The following is a 17,299-nucleotide window of genomic DNA, read 5'->3' as shown; positions in this document are numbered from 1 at the left end:
GCTTAGTGGAAATTCTGAATCATACTAAGGTTGTTTCACCTTCACAGTGAGTGTTTAAAGGACAACTGAGGCAAGCTAATAGTTAATAATAACATTTCAAAGGGGAGTGGGAGTACTCCGCTGAGGAAATGTCTTGTTTGTCTTCTTCTCATCTTGCAGAAGAGCCTTATCTGAAGTCTGTATGCACTGTACCATCTCTGGCCACTAGTGACTGTGCTAAATTTCTCTTCTCTGCATGTGTTAAATACAGGATGCCCTACAAGCCTTCATTGTATACCTGCAGACTCTTTCTGAGTACGAATTCAGCTGTAAGCCTTTCACTCCTAGAAAATCAATATTAGTGCCAGAGTGTAAGGCCTGACATCCTTAGGGTGGTCTTCCCCCCACATTTGTTTCTCTTTTCCTTCATTTTACTGACCTTGCTTTTGCTGGTACTAGGACTCTGTGCACTTTAACACTGCTAACCAGTGCTAAGGTGTTTGTGTTCTCTCTCCTAAACAGGGTACTATTGATTCATCCCCAATTGACATATTACATTTACCTGTAAATTAAATGCTACTAATGGGCCTGCATCGCTCACTGTGCCACCCACTAAAGTAGCCCTTTAACCATGTCTCAGGCCTGCCACTGCAGAGCCTGTGAGTGCAGTTCAAACTGGCATGTCGACCAGGCAAAACAACCATTTCCCAGGCCTAAACCTTCCATTTGTATACATATAGATGTCAGACCTCCAAAACGCTTCATGCCAACCTTTGGTACATTAGTAACTGACAGTCACTGCCTCACAAAGAAGAAACAGCCAAAAGGCAATGGCTGGTCTATGCTGAATTGATTTAGAAACTTAAAGATGGCCGCCGCTTCTAATTCTTAGCGGCGGTCTAGTCAGACCCCCCCAGCATATAGCGGCATTGGATTACCAAATTTAGCGGCACAAATATGGAAATTTAGTGGCACAAATATGGAAATTTAGCGGCAATCCTCCATTTGCTTATAGTGTAAAATGGGATTCAAGTTTGATATTTATTGGGATTAGAGTTGTACTCTGTCAATTTCATTTGTCTATTTGTGACCCAGGAAGAAGTGATTGCAGGTGGCAAAGCTCATCACCCGATTTCGCAGGCCCTTTTGTAAAAATTGTCTTGTGTGGTGTTTTTATGTTTGTTCAGGTTAGCTAGCATGTTTCTATTGGATGTCTTAGCAAATTTATTTTGGATATGTCTTGATCTGTGGTGCATTGCCGTTTTCCAGCACCAGGACTAGGGGGTCAGCAGGCTTGCTCTGGGTAGGCACAGGGAGACTGAAGACCTGAACCTTGATATTATTGAGCTGTATAATAAACAGTTCTCTTTGATGCTACTCTGCTCTTTTTTTATAACAGGACACAATGTCTCTGTTCCATGACCGAAGTACTCTGGCATGTTTTTGTTGGCTGCACCAGTGTCTTTAATTTGATCAAGTCTTGTTAATTCTCAGTGTTTTAATGCTTCACAAGGACTAAAAAGCCGAAGAAAGTTCTGGAAAATGTATTGTGCAAACATGCACACTTCTGAAGAGGTGGTACCCCTCCAGAACTGAACACTCAAACAAAAATACAAGTACAGTCGGGGCAGGCTCTACTTCATGTCCACAATACCGGTGGAGGCGGAACTGTTAGGCAATTTTCACCCTACCTCATTTCCTAAGGGCTTCATGAACCTTGACATCATGAGACTGAGACTCACCTTCTCTCAACTATCATTTATCTTTCACTTACCTCTCTTTCTTTCACTATCTTGTTTTCTGAGACCCTGGCCTATTTCCGGGGGTCTTGAAAGGATGACTATTCATACTTCTGTTTGTAACAAGCAATAATAGCCATATTTTTATATGGCAATGCTCTTTACAATATTTACCAGCAGTTTTAACATAAAATCAATGAAGCACAGCCCTCATAAATAGTATATTTTCACATTTCCATCACTCTGCGTATTAATTCGACTTTCTTTTAGTACAAATATGTCCACCCCTCAGATACATTTAGTGACCTCTTCTCAGAAAGGGCCACAACCATGCAGTGTGGATTCTTTTGTCACCTATGTTGGCAACAGGCAGCCATGGGCAAGTGGTGCTGTCTGCACTTTCAAACGTGCAGAGAGTCATGTGGTATTTCAGCACATGAGCGATACAAGCACAAACGCTGCAATCTTTGATTTGGTGGGGCAGCTAAGGGAGCTTCTTTGAATACTTCCCCCTGCGTGGAGTTTGACTCCAACACCTGAGGGACACAACTAGCAGCATGCACCACCAGTGCTGAGGTGTAGCACTTGGTTGTGAGGCACTAGGCCACTGGTGCTCTCTAGAGCTACTCTCTGTGGATGGAAGCAGCTAGTGAGAAGGAGATGCCCTATCCCTGGGCCTCGAAGCACAGGTTTTCACATTCTGGGCCTTATTTAGAGCGCAGTGGACTGGGTACTCCATTAATAATATGGCGGATGTATTGTAAAAGTGCAATATTCTCACTACTTACAGATGACAGGACTTCTGTCACATATTGGCTGAATACATTATCTGCTAAACTTTAAATAAGACCCTTAGTTTAATGGGAACTGAGATTCAGCCTACGGTTTCTGCAAAACTGGCCACATCGCTAACACTGTGTTTAATCCAACTTTACTGATTGACATTTACCCTTTCTTCAGGACAGCTTACTGGGGACACGGGCGTAGCTATCAAAACTGCAGCAGGTGCAGTGGAACCGGGTGGTGTCCTAGTAGGATTGCCTGCGAAAATGAGCACCCCTCAATTATTTGGGCATTGTAAATGGGCAAACCAAACTTAGTGTCAAATACAGTTCTTGTGTGATAGGAGCAATGTGTGTTTCAAAAGTCACCACGGCATAAAAGATGAATGCACCACACGCTTTGACCATGTACATGAACTATATGTTGAAGATAATACCTGCTCACGCCACTTTCATACAGCCTCCGATTTCGCAGGCACTTTTGTAAAAATCGCAGCATTTTTACAAAAGTGACGATTTCACTGCCACTTTTGTAAAACATGCAGCATTTTTACAAAAATGACGATTTCGCTGCATACCGCGAAATCCTAGAGGGCCTGTCTAGACTTTTCTTCAATGGGGGATACAGAGATTAGTTGAAGCTCGCTTTCTAAGACAAACGCGCACTTCACTGAAGAAATTCTAATGTATGCACCTTTGAGCTTTCGCTCCACAGAGTTAGGCCTTAAAGATATTATTTGTTCGTCGGGTGCCGTCTGGGATTTTCTCCGCTGCTTCCATCGGGAGTAGTTAGGGCTTCAAGAAGGAACGGAGTCTGGAGGGCGCCCGTTGATGCCGTTGAACGTCCCTCAGGAAACCTTGCACCGCGTCATAGTCTCCCGACAGCTCTCCGCCTCACAGCGCCACCTACGAAGGGAAGACAGAAGACAAAGCTAAGTTAAAACGCTATTGAGTAGATATATTTGCAAACCATTGAAGTACTAAGCCAGGAATTAAGAACTCGAAAACTGTTAAGGAGGAAACAAACAGATGATAATAAGAAATTGTTATAGAGCATGAGACAAATATAAGATGTTGTCAAAGGTAGATATATATGTAGGGCGCAAAGTAATTACCTGCTGCTGCATACGGCCGGGCTTGGCTCCGCTGAGCGTTGTTGGCCGGGCTTGGCTCCGCCATTCCTGTCTCCTTGCTGTGGGTGCTCCCAGCAGGGCTTGGCTCCGCCGGGGGATTTGTGGAACTTCAACCCCCAGCAGCCCCATCGCGGCAAGGACGCCGCCGCCCTCGCATCCAGGAAGCGCCGGAAGGCGCATAAAGGAGAGCACGCCGCTGAGTTTTGCGGGGGGCGCAAAGTAATTACCTGCTGCTGCATACGGCCGGGCTTGGCTCCGCTGAGCGTTGTTGGCCGGGCTTGGCTCCGCCATTCCTGTCTCCTTGCTGTGGGTGCTCCCGGCCGGGCTTGGCTCCGCCGGGGGATTTGTGGAACTTCAACCCCCAGCAGCCCCATCGCGGCAAGGACGCCGCCGCCCTCGCATCCAGGAAGCGCCGGAAGGCGCATAAAGGAGAGCACGCCGGTGAGTTTTGCGCGGGGCGCAAAGTAATTACCTGCTGCTGCATACGGCCGGGCTTGGCTCCGCTGAGCGTTGTTGGCCGGGCTTGGCTCCGCCATTCCTGTCTCCTTGCTGTGGGTGCTCCCGGCCGGGCTTGGCTCCGCCGGGGGATTTGTGGAACTTCAACCCCCAGCAGCCCCATCGCAGCAAGGACGCCGCCGCCCTCGCATCCAGGAAGCGCCGGAAGGCGCATAAAGGAGAGCACGCCGCTGAGTTTTGCGGGGGGCGCAAAGTAATTACCTGCTGCTGCATACGGCCGGGCTTGGCTCCGCTGAGCGTTGTTGGCCGGGCTTGGCTCCGTCATTCCTGTCTCCTTGCTGTGGGTGCTCCCGGCGGGGCTTGGCTCCGCCGGGGGATTTGTGGAACTTCAACCCCCCGCAGCCCCATCGCGGCAAGGACGCCGCCGCCCTCGCATCCAGGAAGCGCCGGAAGGCGCATAAAGGAGAACACGCCTCCTCGTCCCGCGGGACGCGCGCGGACGCGCACGGGCTAAGCCCGGGCAAAGGGCGGGCCCTCTGTGGCCCTCAGAGGCCTGAGGAGACTGGACTGGGCAAGGACCCTTACATAGCCTCCTCTGGACCTTTATCGTGCTAGGAGCGTGTAAGACATTTTATTAATTTTTATTCTGTTATTTGTGATTGTTACATTAGTGAGTGTTTAGACCGTAGGGTACCTGTTTGGAAGTTTAACATCATCTGTGCTCATTATGTCCAAATCTAAAACTGATAAAGTGTTGGCGGGCCCTGCTACCCTTGACAATTTCCTGGTTAGGAAAGTTAATCAGATTAATAATGATAGACGTGCATCTTTGGGGAAAGGCACTGTGATAGGGGAAACACTATCAGAAAATTCCCCTATTAGTCTGACACAAGACTGTGCAATTAACACGAGTGATGTCATCTTTACTGACCCTCCTGGGCCCATTTTAGTGAATGTGGTGGTTCATCCTGACCCACAGGTGCTGTCAAGTTCTGATACTGGTGTGTTGAATGAGACCTATCCGGAAACCAGGGCCATGAGAACTTGTAGAACACTGTCTCAAAGGGTGAATGGGAAACATGATAAGTCTAAAAAAAAGGATGGTAAGGCAATTATCAGTCCTGCTATACCAACCCCTTTTGTATTCACGGGCACTAATAATGATGGTAATGGTAATGGTGCAAATATAACTCCTGATTTCCTAGCGTCACTTATAAAAAACTTAGAAGTTTCCTTAACAGCAAAAATGGAGGAGCTTATTAAACCATTAACCAATAAGATAGATAACCTAGCCAAGGAAGTGACAAGGCTGGGAGGTCTGTTATCGTTACAGAAAAATGTCACATCTAGTGGAAATGTACACTCTGGGGGGAAAGGGAGAGAAATTGCTGAAGTCAATGATATACGAAATAAGGGGAGGGGGAATGTTTTGTTGCAGTGGCCTCAGGGTCTGAAACTTCTATTCGACCGGATATCCCTGTGGCAGCTGCTCCACTGCAACAACCATCTACAAACCCACAAAGCAGTAGAGCTCCCAGACCCCCGAGGCACAACCGCTATCTTAACTTACCACCAGATTGTGCTCCGTTTGTGGCAGTAGTGACTAATGTGCCGCCTTGCGGCACCCATCCCGCATCTCCTTTTGATGAATCCCAAACCTCTTTGAAAAATAAAACAGTGTCATGGCTCAATAAAAACTGTGGTTTCCCCGTCTCATACTCTGACCAAATTATGACAGTTAGGCGTGTAAACTGGGTAGGGCCGTCTAAAAAGACTGGGTTAGGGGACTGTATAGTTGTAAATTTCAAACACCCCCAGCATGTGGCAACTATTCTTTTGAGAGCTTCTGCATTGGTATATAATACGAACAGTATCTGTGTTCGCCCCCTGGGTTACTTTTATGCGCATTTGTGCAAACCTTTACCACAACAGAGTTTAACCAGGCGGGGGCTTGAACCTTATACTCCTGTGCAAGAGTCTCAATTTCTTTATAATGTCATTAATTCCTGTGGGACAGGTGGACCCACTGGAACGCATAACAGGAGTCCCAGTGCCGGTCACTATCAATATGGGTCGAACTTAAACATACGGAATAGGTATGAAGTGTTATCCGGTCTTGAGCAGTGTGACTGACTGGGGGCACCTGCGGCTCAGAAGACCAGGGCTTCAGGTGAATCTATAAATTCTGTTAACCCGATGGGTAAAATGTCAGGATATCTTGCTGTCTCTTGGAATATTGCTGGTCTCGCGGCCAAAATGTCTGATGTAAACTGGGTTACCTACATCAAGCAATTCTCTATTATCTGTCTGCAAGAGACGTGGGAGCTGGGCTGCAACCTCTTCTTAGAAGGGTATAAGGCCTTCTTTGTGCCAGCCTTGCCATCTGCGCGGGGAAGGCCCAAGGGGGGTCTTGTAATTTTTGTCTCCATATTAATACCATGTGAAGTACAGAGAATTGAAGCACAACACACAGGGGTTATGGGCTTAATTCTATCTGGAGGTAATGTCCTTGTGGGCCTGGTGAATTTTTATAATGCTGCTTTTGATAGTGCGGGCAAGAATCACATTCATATACTTAATTCTTTTGTCTCTAATTTTATGAAAAATGTGGGCCATAACCTCATGATTATGGGGGATTTTAATCTGCATCCTTGTATAGATCCATTGCATAAGTGTTTATCAGAAATGACCTGTGCTCGTGCAGATTGTCTTCATATGGAGCATACTAAGGAGGGGGAAATGTGCAATGACCTACTGAATGACTTTGACCTCTCTTTGGCTATGTCATTAAAGGACCCGTTATATCGCTTTGATACCCCAACCTTTAAGGGGCATGGAAGGGGTACCTTTATAGACCATATACCTGTCTCGAGGACAATGCAAACTTTTTTAGATTCCTTTTGCATCCTTCCCAGCGAATTCAGTGACCATAACCCTGTAACAATCTGTCTGAACTGTCCCTGGGTAAAAAAAGGTAATAAAAGTATTGATCAAGGTAGATTGGGCACAACAGATGGGAGGAGGCGGTTAAAATGGTCTATGGTCTCTGCGGATATCCTTTATAAGAACATCTCTGAAGGGTGTGCAGAGGACATTAATGTTTGTATTAACGAGGGGGGTGAACCTAGGCTGGTCCTAGAGGCTTATCAAAATATTTCGGAGAAGGTGTCAGCGTTTCTATCGGTCCCTAATAAAACCCAGGCTAATGTAGGTCCGAGATGGTTTAGCCATGACTGTACTGTAGCTGCTCGCAAATTGAGGCTTGCACTGTCAGCTTCCCCGAGGGATCGGAAGGTTGTAAAACTCTGTAGAAAGGATTATAAGGCTATTACTATCGCCCGCAAGGAGCTACTGAGGAAAGAGGCCTGGGAGGAACTGCTTGACCCCTCTACCTTGAATAGCAGCACCAAATTCTGGGCTCTGGTTAAAAAACCTTTTTTGACCGAGGACGCTGGAGATGGAATTGTTTGCTGTATAACCAAAGAGGAATGGGAAGGTCATTTTAAAAGTCTGTACTATTCTGAAATTCCTGGATCCATGGCTGCTGCCCCCTCTGATAGGGACAGCCCCATTATTTTTAATAAAAGTGAGGTCTTGGCTGCCATAATGGGCCTCACTGCTAATAAAGCGCCAGGTCCTGACGGAATACCACCGGATCTATACAAATCTGATCCAGTTTTTTGGGCTCCCATTCTGGTTGCTGTATTTAATGCTGCGGCCACAGTGGGTTGTCCGGAAACGTGGGGACTATCAACTATAGTCCCTGTTTTTAAGAAGGGAGATAGGGGAAGTGCACTTTGTTACCGACCAATATCCCTAATTGACTCAATGGTTAAGATCATGGGGAGAGTTATACTTCAACGCTTAACAAGTTGGTCGAATGAAAACAACATCATGTCGATTTCTCAATATGGCTTTTGTGAGGGGCGCTCTACCATAACTCAGTGTCTCAACCTGTTTCTTATTCTGAATAAATATACTGTCGTTCAGAAAGGAGCAATTCACCTTGCCTTCATGGATCTGTCATCAGCCTTCGACTGTGTCAACAGGGGGAGGCTGTGGCAGACCATGAAGGATAGGGGGATTGATGGGGGGATCGTGGAGTTCCTAGCGGATCTGCATAATGACACAAGAGCCAATGTGAGGTTCTCATCGACCGGGGAAACTACGGGTTGTTTTTCTATTAATAAAGGTGTACGTCAGGGGTGTATTATGGCCCCTTTTCTTTTTAATTTTTATATAAATGACTTAGAGGCTGAACTACAAGAGGTAAAATCAGATTGTCCTAGAGCGGGTGCGAGGGGTATTCCTTTACTTTTATATGCCGACGACGCGGTTATAATTTCACGAACAGAATTAGGTCTCCAGGCACTTTTGAATGCTTTTAATAATTTTATGTCTGATAGGGACCTTATGGTCAACAATTCTAAATCTTTTATAATGCATGTTGGCCGTCAACCTAAAAAGAAGTTCAATTTTAAATTGAATGATGTTCTGATCCCCATCACCCAGAAGTTCTCATACTTGGGTGTTTTATTCGATACGAAGCTTTGTTGGGCCCCACATTTGGCCAAGAAGAAGGGGGAAATGACTAGGGTAAATGCCTCCATCTTCAATTTTGCCTCTAAATTGGGGAAAAAGCCAAATGTGGCTATGATGAAACTATACAACGCTAAATCCATAGCCACTGCAGTATACGGAAGTGAGATATGGGGCTACATAAATGGCGAACAACTACAAATAGTTGAAAATAATTTTTTAAAGCGTCTGCTGTCTGTCCCTGGTAGTACACCGAATTTAGTTGTCCATGAAGAACTTGGATGTCTGCATTTATCCGACATTGTTGGATTGAAACCACTGTTGTGCTGGGTAAAATTATGGTTAAGTGATGAAATTCCTTTAACCCACGAGATAGTGGAAGATCTTGTATCACTCGATCATGCAATGTGTGTACCCTGGCTTAAATATTTGAAGTCCCAATTTTTGAAGCTCGGCCGCCTGAATTTGTTTGATAACCCGAGGGATATAGTTAAGGGTGATGTTGCAGCAATCAAGAGAGCTTTTTTCTTGAACTGTAATGCTCTAAGAGATGAAGTTGAGCTCTTGAAACCTAATGTTAGAAAGTATATCATGTTGAGAACTTGTGATTCTATGGAAATGTATCTAACATGCTCCTTCACCTCCCATGAGAAATTTTTGCTGACTCGGTTCAGGTTTAACATCTTTCATCATCTTTTAATTAGACCTAAGTCGGACATTTTTAAGAAACCTGCAGCTCCCTGTGGCTGCGACGGGAAGTCTCCACAGGATATGCTGCATTTTATATTTTTATGTACATTTTATGAATATCCCCGTAGGCGGTATCTGGTTACTCTTCTAAAGAAATTACATTTTAATCAAATCAGACCCGCCCTCATGTACTTACAGCTGCTGCACTCTGATAGTGTCCTCCAGGTGCTAGAATTTTTTAAATTAACCATGAGACTTAGAAAATGTTTGGATGAGTAATTGTGTGTTTACTGCAGCCCAAAGCACTATTGCACTTTTCTGTATTTGGACTCTATTTGCACTTTTTCCTGTACTGATTCTGTCTACGCACTCTTTTAAGAAATATTTGTGTTATATGTAATCTAGATTGACTTTGTGATTATTTGGAAGTTTTTAACATGAACTGTATAACGTGTGTACTTTTATGGATTGCAATATATCCGAAATAAAGTCAATTTGATTTGATTTGATATATGTAAATTATATAAGAATCCAATACTTACCAGAGAGAAGAAGTATAGCTCTGAATCTGCAATTATAAGAAAGAAACACATTGGTTACAAATTAGGCATCAGTAGGAAATGGAACAAGGTCATAGTGTACAAGAGAATATTCGAGTGACGACAACAAAGAGAGTCAAGCACCACAAGATAAAGTAAGTGAAGACAAAACATTAGTACATATACACTTAACTGCAAGAATAAAAAGGCTGAAAAGAGTATTTTATGTTAATAGGTAAATCAAGACTTGTGCAGCAATAGAAGACAAGAAAGAAGCTCAACGTTTAAAAGAGAAACAGAGGAGAGGCTCAGTTCTTGAAACTTAGGGTAGGTAGAAGTAGTTAGAATAGTAAGAAGGCATTAGAGCTGATTAGGGTGGTTTCAATAATCTTGTGTTCTTATTATATTATTAGATTCTCTCTGAAGTATACGGTCTGCCGAACTGAAGGAAGAAGTAGACCAGTAAAGGGAGGACCAGAATTTCAGGACCTGTCTCTTCTTAGTTTGTTATTTTATCCACTCCCCCTGCCCCCTTGAGGGTAGTCTTGGAGTCTAGGTGTAGTTACTGGATCTCCGGGTCATTCTTGAGAGGGAGTTGGGAACTAGCGTCTCTGTTCCTGCGCAAGTACTAGGTAAGATTATTTCTTAAGTTCTGACAGAGTGAAGTGCCCAAGTGGTATACTTGCACCCAGACAGAAATGGCTGAAGGAATAAACTTGCAAACCTTAGGAGCGGTTTTAGAGACAATACAAAAGGAGTTAGTGGCAGTAAGAGAGGAAAACCAGAGTCTTAGGCAAGAAGTGGTAAACTCAAGGAAAGAGACGGCAGAACTAGCTCAGAGACTAAGACAACCTTTTGGTTCTGGACGAGACTCCATGAATACTTCCGCTGAAGACCCGAATAGAATGACGACACAAGTAATCTATTCCTTGTCCCCAGTTATCTTGTTAGCCACTCCAGCACGATTTAGTGGGGACCTACAAAAGGCACAAATATTCATCACACAGTGCTCTTTACACTTCATGTGTCGCCCTTCAATTTTCCCAGATGCGCAGTCAAAGGTGGCCTTTGTTTTATTGTACTTAAGTGGTGACGCGGCGTCTTGGTTCATGCCTCTGGTTTCCTGTGATGGCCCCATATTACAGAATTATGAACATTTCAAGCAAGAATTTCTTCGGATTTTCAACAGATGAAGAATCTCTCAAGCGGTTGATAATGAATTACTTGATTTAAAGCAAGGAAATTGAGATCTTGTAGCATACCTTGCCCAGTTTAATAAACTGGTAGTGGAGCCCGACTGGCCTGAGAGCAAGACAACTGCAGTTATTTATAGAGGACTAAGAGACAAGCTCAAGGAGGTGTTGGCACAAATATCTAATCAACCCACAGAAATCTCGGAATGAATAGACCTGATTTTAGTAAACGACTTCCGTCAAGGAGAAAGGAAAGGAGAGAAGAGAAGTGATTTTAAACAGATAGTACCTAGATTTGATCGGGTTCGATCAGAAGGCAACAGAATTACATTTGAAAGAATACCTGGACAAATACCTTGCAAATGGTTTTATCCGGCCATCACAATCTTCTGTGTCTTCGCCCCTATTTTTCGTGCCCAAGAAGGAGGGAGATCTGAGGACTTGCATCGATTATCGCGCTATTACCAAGATCACCAAGAAAAACTGATACCCACTTCCTCTCATTTCCGTCCTGTTGGATCAGGTGAAGGGAGCACATATATATACCAAACTAGCTTAGAGGTGCTTACCACCTCCTACAAATGCACGAGGGAGACGAGTGGAAAACAGCCTTCAGAACAAGATTTGGGCTATTTGAATACCAAGTCATGCCGTGTGGGCTGTGCAATGCCCCAGCTGCCTTCCAGCATTTTATCTATGACATTCTCAATGAATATATCGATCAATGTGCAATTGTGTACATTGACGATATTCTGATCTACTCATCTGACAAGAGTAAACATCAAAGACAAGTAGGAGGAGTTTTGCAGGAACTTAGGGAAAACAAGCTGTTTGTGAAGCTAGAAAAGTGTGCATTCAATGTTTCACAGGGGGAGTTTTGGGGTTTTATCCTATCTCCAACCGGGATAAATATGGATGAACGAAAGATCAAGGCTGTGGTTGACTGGAAGTCCCCTGTAAGTGTTAAGGAAGTCCAGAGCTTCATAGGGTTCACAAATTTTTATCGAAGATTTATAAGTGAATTCTCGCGGGAGATACTTCCTCTTACACATTTACTCAGAAAAGGAGTTCACTTTGAATGGACTGAAAAGTCAGAAGAAGCCTTCAAATCATTCAAGAAAGATTTCACCACTGCCCCAATACTCTTACATGCAGACCTTTCGGAACCATTTTATGTGGAAATGGATGCCTCAGATCTAGCAGTTGGAGGAGTGCTATCTCAATGACACGGTCAGTTGCATCGCGAAAACTGACGCCTGCTGAGGTGAATTACACCATAACTGAGAAAGAGTTTTTGGCTATCGAAGATGCCTTCAAAGAATGGCGACACTATCTCATGGGAGCTCAGCATCAAGTAACGGTTTTCACGGATCATAGAAATGTAAAGATCTTGAAATCAGCCACGACGCTGACTCCAAGACAACTTTGATGGTCGCTGTACTTTGCTGACTACGATTTTGTAATCACTTACAGACCTGGAGCCCAGAATGGAAAGGTTGACGCCTTATCAAGATTGGGAATTAATGCCCAAAAGAACCAGACAGAAAATCAAACGTTAATTCCAAGTTCAAAAATCACTGGAGCAACGATTTCAACTGATCTAAAGGAACAAATAATCAAAACCATGAGTCCAGAAGAAATGCAAGATTGGGTTAAGGCAGAAGCAGAAAGAGAGATTCAACATCAGCTACCTTATTATAAGGGGGCTTTGTATTTGCCCAGTAAAGAGTTGCAAGATCAAGTGATGTACGAATGTCATGATAATCTACTAGCGGGACACAAGGGAGAGGCGAAATACATTACTGGTGGCCTCATATGACCAAAGACATTGAAAAGTATGTTAAGATCTGTGAAATCTGCGCTCAGGGAAAATCAGAACGGCAGGCTCCTAAGGGGTTGTTAAAACCTTTGCCCACACCACCCTTCCCATGACACACAGTTACACTGGACCTCATAGTGGATTTTATTTTTTATTTTATTTATATAGTTTTATTACATAACACATCTGCACACAACCGCCATGCGGCACATTTTCGCAGTCCCTTATGAAAAAAGAAAATAGAATAAAAAAAAATTCCCATGCATCTCTTTTGGTTACACAGCTTTTAAGCCAACAACCCATTTGGGCAGGCAGCGACTTCCACCATTTTCTACTCTATCCGAACCAAGCGACCATGATTATTTTCATCCACTCTCAATGTTCACCTGTTGTATTCTATATAGCCCTTGGGATAGTTCCCTCCAATATCAGGACTCCGCTGAACTGCCAGGGGTGAAAACGCAGTGTATCATCCTGCGTACCGTCAGCGTTCCCCTGTCTCCACCGTCAAGGCGTTGTCTCTCCACTTTTATACGTACTTCCACTGGCTTAACCTCTCATTTCCTACTGTCAGGTGTCATACCCCAAAATCCGTAGTCTTGACCCTCTGCTGTCTCATTAGCACCCACGCCTGGCTCCCTTGTATGTGCCTCTGTGATTTTGCTCGTCTCCTCGGCATCGCTATCTTTACATTTTCCGTACAGTCCCCAAAAATTCTTAGATCTGCTGCGGGGGGAAGCAGCTCACTATAATTCTCCGTCTGCGTACAGCAGTATAGCATATCATGTGACCATCTTTTTACTATTGGTACCGGGCCCTTCATCCAGCATAGCGCCACTACCCTTTTTGCTAGTAGCAGTCCGATATCTACAAGCCTGCGTATCGCCTTGGGCAGCTTTTTGGAGTACCCTCATAAGGCTATTGTGCGATCCGGGGCTAGGTCCACCTCCACTATCCTCCCCAATTCCCTGAAGATTTCTTCCCAATATGCGAATATACCCGGACAGGTCCAAGTTAGATGTATGAAATCCGCAATCTGTGCGTGGCATCGCTCATACATTCCCTTCTCCTGCCGCCCATACCTACATAGCCGTTCTGCGTGTAATAGACTCTTAATAATAAATGTCAAATGTATAAGCCTGTGCCTTCCATGAAGTGAGAAACGCCTTGCATTCGAACAGCAGTACTGCCACATCATGTCATCTATTGTTGTCTGTAAATCCCTTTGCCAGGCCAGCCTGGCTGTTGTGTATCTGTTTGCTCTATGCGTCATAGCTATTCTGTAGATATTGGTGACTATCTTGCGGGGGGAATTGGATTTAATGACATATGTTAATTCTGGGACTTCCGGGGGTTCCTGCAAATCCTCCCAAAATAGTTCCAGCATCGCCCGCAGCACCCGGTAAAACTGAAAGCAATGCAACTGTGTGCCTGCCCCCACCCCCCTCCACTTGCTCCCAGGCCTTTGCTACCCCGTCTTGAAAGCGGTCTCCCGCAACCTTAATGTTCAATGCGTGTGGAGCTCTGATGACTCCCCTGTCCCTACACGGAGTCAACCAGCGCGCCCACTCTATAGGCATAATCGGCGTGTATAGTAATGCTCCTGCCTGTTGCTGTAGTAAGCAATGCCATGCATGTCTAGTAGCATTCATTGAGTCGGAGGCCAGTTCTACGATCTGGTGCTTCAAATATTGTTGCCGGGAGTGGGGCAGCAAATAACATTTCCAAATGCAAGAATGGTACATCTGCCTCACCATGGATCCAAGTATGAAAATGTGCGCACTGTGCCGCTCTGTAGTAGAGCTCAAAATCCGGCCCTCCCAGACCTCCCATCCTATAGGGTAACGTAAGGACCCGCCATTTTACCCTAACCTGCTTACCCGCACACGCCAGCTTTAACATTAATTGGGTAAGTCTTTGGAAAAAGGCTTGTGACAGCACTATTGGTAAATTTATAAATAGAAACAGCATTCTTGGTACAACCACCATCTTCATAATTGATATTCTTCCCATCAAGGACAGAGGGAGCTTGCACCAGGCCTCTACATCATCCTCTAGACTCTCCATGGCCGTACCATAATTCTCTCATAGCACCGTCTCCGAGTCTGTATGTAGTCTAATCCCCAAATAACGGACTGAGTCAGTGGTCCATTGTAGCGGGAAATCCATTTCAAATTCTTCCGTGGCCTAGGTCAGTGGAAAAACTAAGGACTTGGCCCAGTTGACTTTCAGTGCCGATAGCGCACCAAAGTGTACCACTTCCCAAAGCACCACCGTCAGATTTTGTTCGGGATTTCGCACATACAGCAGCGCATCATCTGCGTAGGTGGTTCCTACTATCCTGTATGACGGGAAGCCAATGCCCTCGTGCCCATGATACTCCCTGAAGACACATGCCAAGGGCTCCGTGACCAGGGCCTACAGCAATGGTGACAGTGGGCAGCCCTGTCTCGTGCCTCTAGTGATAGCGAACCGATCTGTGACTAGATTACCTATAAGTACTCGGGCCGTGGGTTTGTGATACAGTGTGCCAATTACCTGTAAAAAGACCGACCCCAGTCCCATCCTTGTCAATACCCTACGCATGAACGCCCACTCCACTGAATCGAAGGCCTTCTCCATATCCAGAAACACTGCCACCGCCTTGGTATCTCGTCTCACATGTTGCATGGTGCCTAACACCGTGCGGATATTGTATGTGAGGTTTCTGTGGGGAATGAATCCAGCCTGTTCTGGTGCCACCAATATCGAGGACAGTGGAGCTAGGCGATTGGCCAGAATCTTGGCAAATATTTTAGTGTCCACATTCAGAGGCGACAGTGGGTGGTACAGTCTTCCAGAGATTTCCCCGGTTTGGGGATCGCCACCAATATAGCCTCCCTCATGGATCCCGGCATGGTACCCTCAACACAGAGATCCTCAAAGAGCGTGGCTAAGTGAGGTAGCAGAATGTCTATGAAGGTTTTATAGAAGTTGGCCGTGAGGCCGTCCGCCCCTGGAGCACTATTCGACTTCATGCCACCAAGAGCTTCTAATATTTCATCTCTTTCTAGGGGGAGCATCAAGAATTCTCTGTGCACATCCATGAGGTGGGGTAGTTCTATATGTTCTAGGTAGTCCTGCATTTCATCTTCCATGTTCCTAGACCTCGACGTATAAAGATCTGCGTAGAATTGTCGAAATCTCTCTGCAATGTCTGCCTTTTCCGTAAGCACTTCTCCCTCACCAGATCTCACCTGTATTATCAGTGTCTTCCCACTTTTTGCTTTCAGGGTCTGGGCAAGTATAGAACCCGGCCTATGTCCCTCCCCATAGGTACGGGCAGTGGCATATTTACCCAAATGCTTGATCTCACTATCTGCCGCTTCATGATATTCATCAAGCACCGTCTTTATTTTGTCCTCCTGCCCCGTCCATCCCCTGTTGATCCTCTAGTTGTCTTAGCCTCTATTCTAGGTCCTTCAGTCTCTGCCTTATAGTCTTCAATACCCCAGAATGTTTGGAAATTGCAAATTCCGCATATATATACCTTAAAGGCCTCCCAGCCTGTCTGAAAGCTATCTACGGAGCCTATATTGACCTCAAATTTTTTTTCGATTGCCTCCGCTAGTTCCCCCTTGAAAAGAGGGTCAAGCAGTGAATACGGCGGGAAGCGCCAGGTAAATGTCGGTATTGATTTCTTGGGGGTAGCCAATGTTAATAGTACCGAGGAATGGTCCGAAAGTGTGTGCGGTAAGACTTTACGGGATCGGATATTTCTGTAGTTGAAGCCAGCCAATAATCTATGCATGTTTGAAGATTGTGGTAAGCCGAATAGTGAGTGAAGCCCCCAGCCTCTGGTTACGTGTCCTCCATACATCGTCAAGGTCCATGCAGCTCAACACCCTATTCAGCTCTCTCGCAGCCGCTGTCGGTTTCCTATGCGGTCCCGCTGACCTATCTAGGTCTGGGTCTCTAACCATGTTAAAATCACCGCCCCACATAACTGGTGTACCTTGGAAACTTTGTGTCGTGTTAGCTAACTGCAAAAAAAAAAGTCAGGTCAATCATAGTTAGGTCCATATACATTTACTATAAGCAAGTAAATTCCCCTGCCCCTACATCTCGATATGACATATCGTCCATTAGGGTCCGACTCCAGCATTTCCAGTGTGTAATCAGATTTGGGGTTAACCCAGGTCAGTACCCCTCTGGCATGTGTCGTATACCCTGCAGAGTTAACATTCCTTAGCAGCCCATTGCATCTCAGTATCGCACTCGTTTGTGGGAGGTGCGTCTCTTGTAATAGTGCCACGTCAATATTGTGCCTATGCAGGAAGCTGAGCACCATTACGTACCTTTCGGAAATCATTAAGTCCCCTAACGTTCCAAGTCTTGGCACTCAGGTAGTCTACCGGCTTCGGTTCTCTACTCCCGCTATCCGTCGACAG

The 17,299-nt window shown here is 45.2% G+C and overlaps 1 long non-coding RNA gene across 3 annotated transcripts in view; it reads right to left on the bottom strand.

Annotated features, from left to right (window-relative positions):
• Positions 1 to 17,299, bottom strand: part of LOC144824726 (uncharacterized) — a 348,856-nt gene that overhangs the window by 258,575 nt on the left and 72,982 nt on the right. For 2 of the 3 annotated variants that reach the window (XR_013609081.1, XR_013609082.1), the window contains exon 2: positions 9,861 to 9,886. The exons of the other annotated variant lie outside the window; for it this stretch is intronic. This is a non-coding gene — a long non-coding RNA (uncharacterized LOC144824726). The remainder of the gene's footprint in view (positions 1 to 9,860; positions 9,887 to 17,299) is intronic. 3 annotated transcript variants of the gene reach the window in all.

Source organism: Lissotriton helveticus, chromosome 3_1 (assembly GCF_964261635.1).
Source record: "Lissotriton helveticus chromosome 3_1, aLisHel1.1, whole genome shotgun sequence".
Taxonomy (NCBI): Eukaryota; Metazoa; Chordata; class Amphibia; order Caudata; family Salamandridae; genus Lissotriton; species Lissotriton helveticus.
This window is presented reverse-complemented; position numbering and strand designations above follow the sequence as displayed.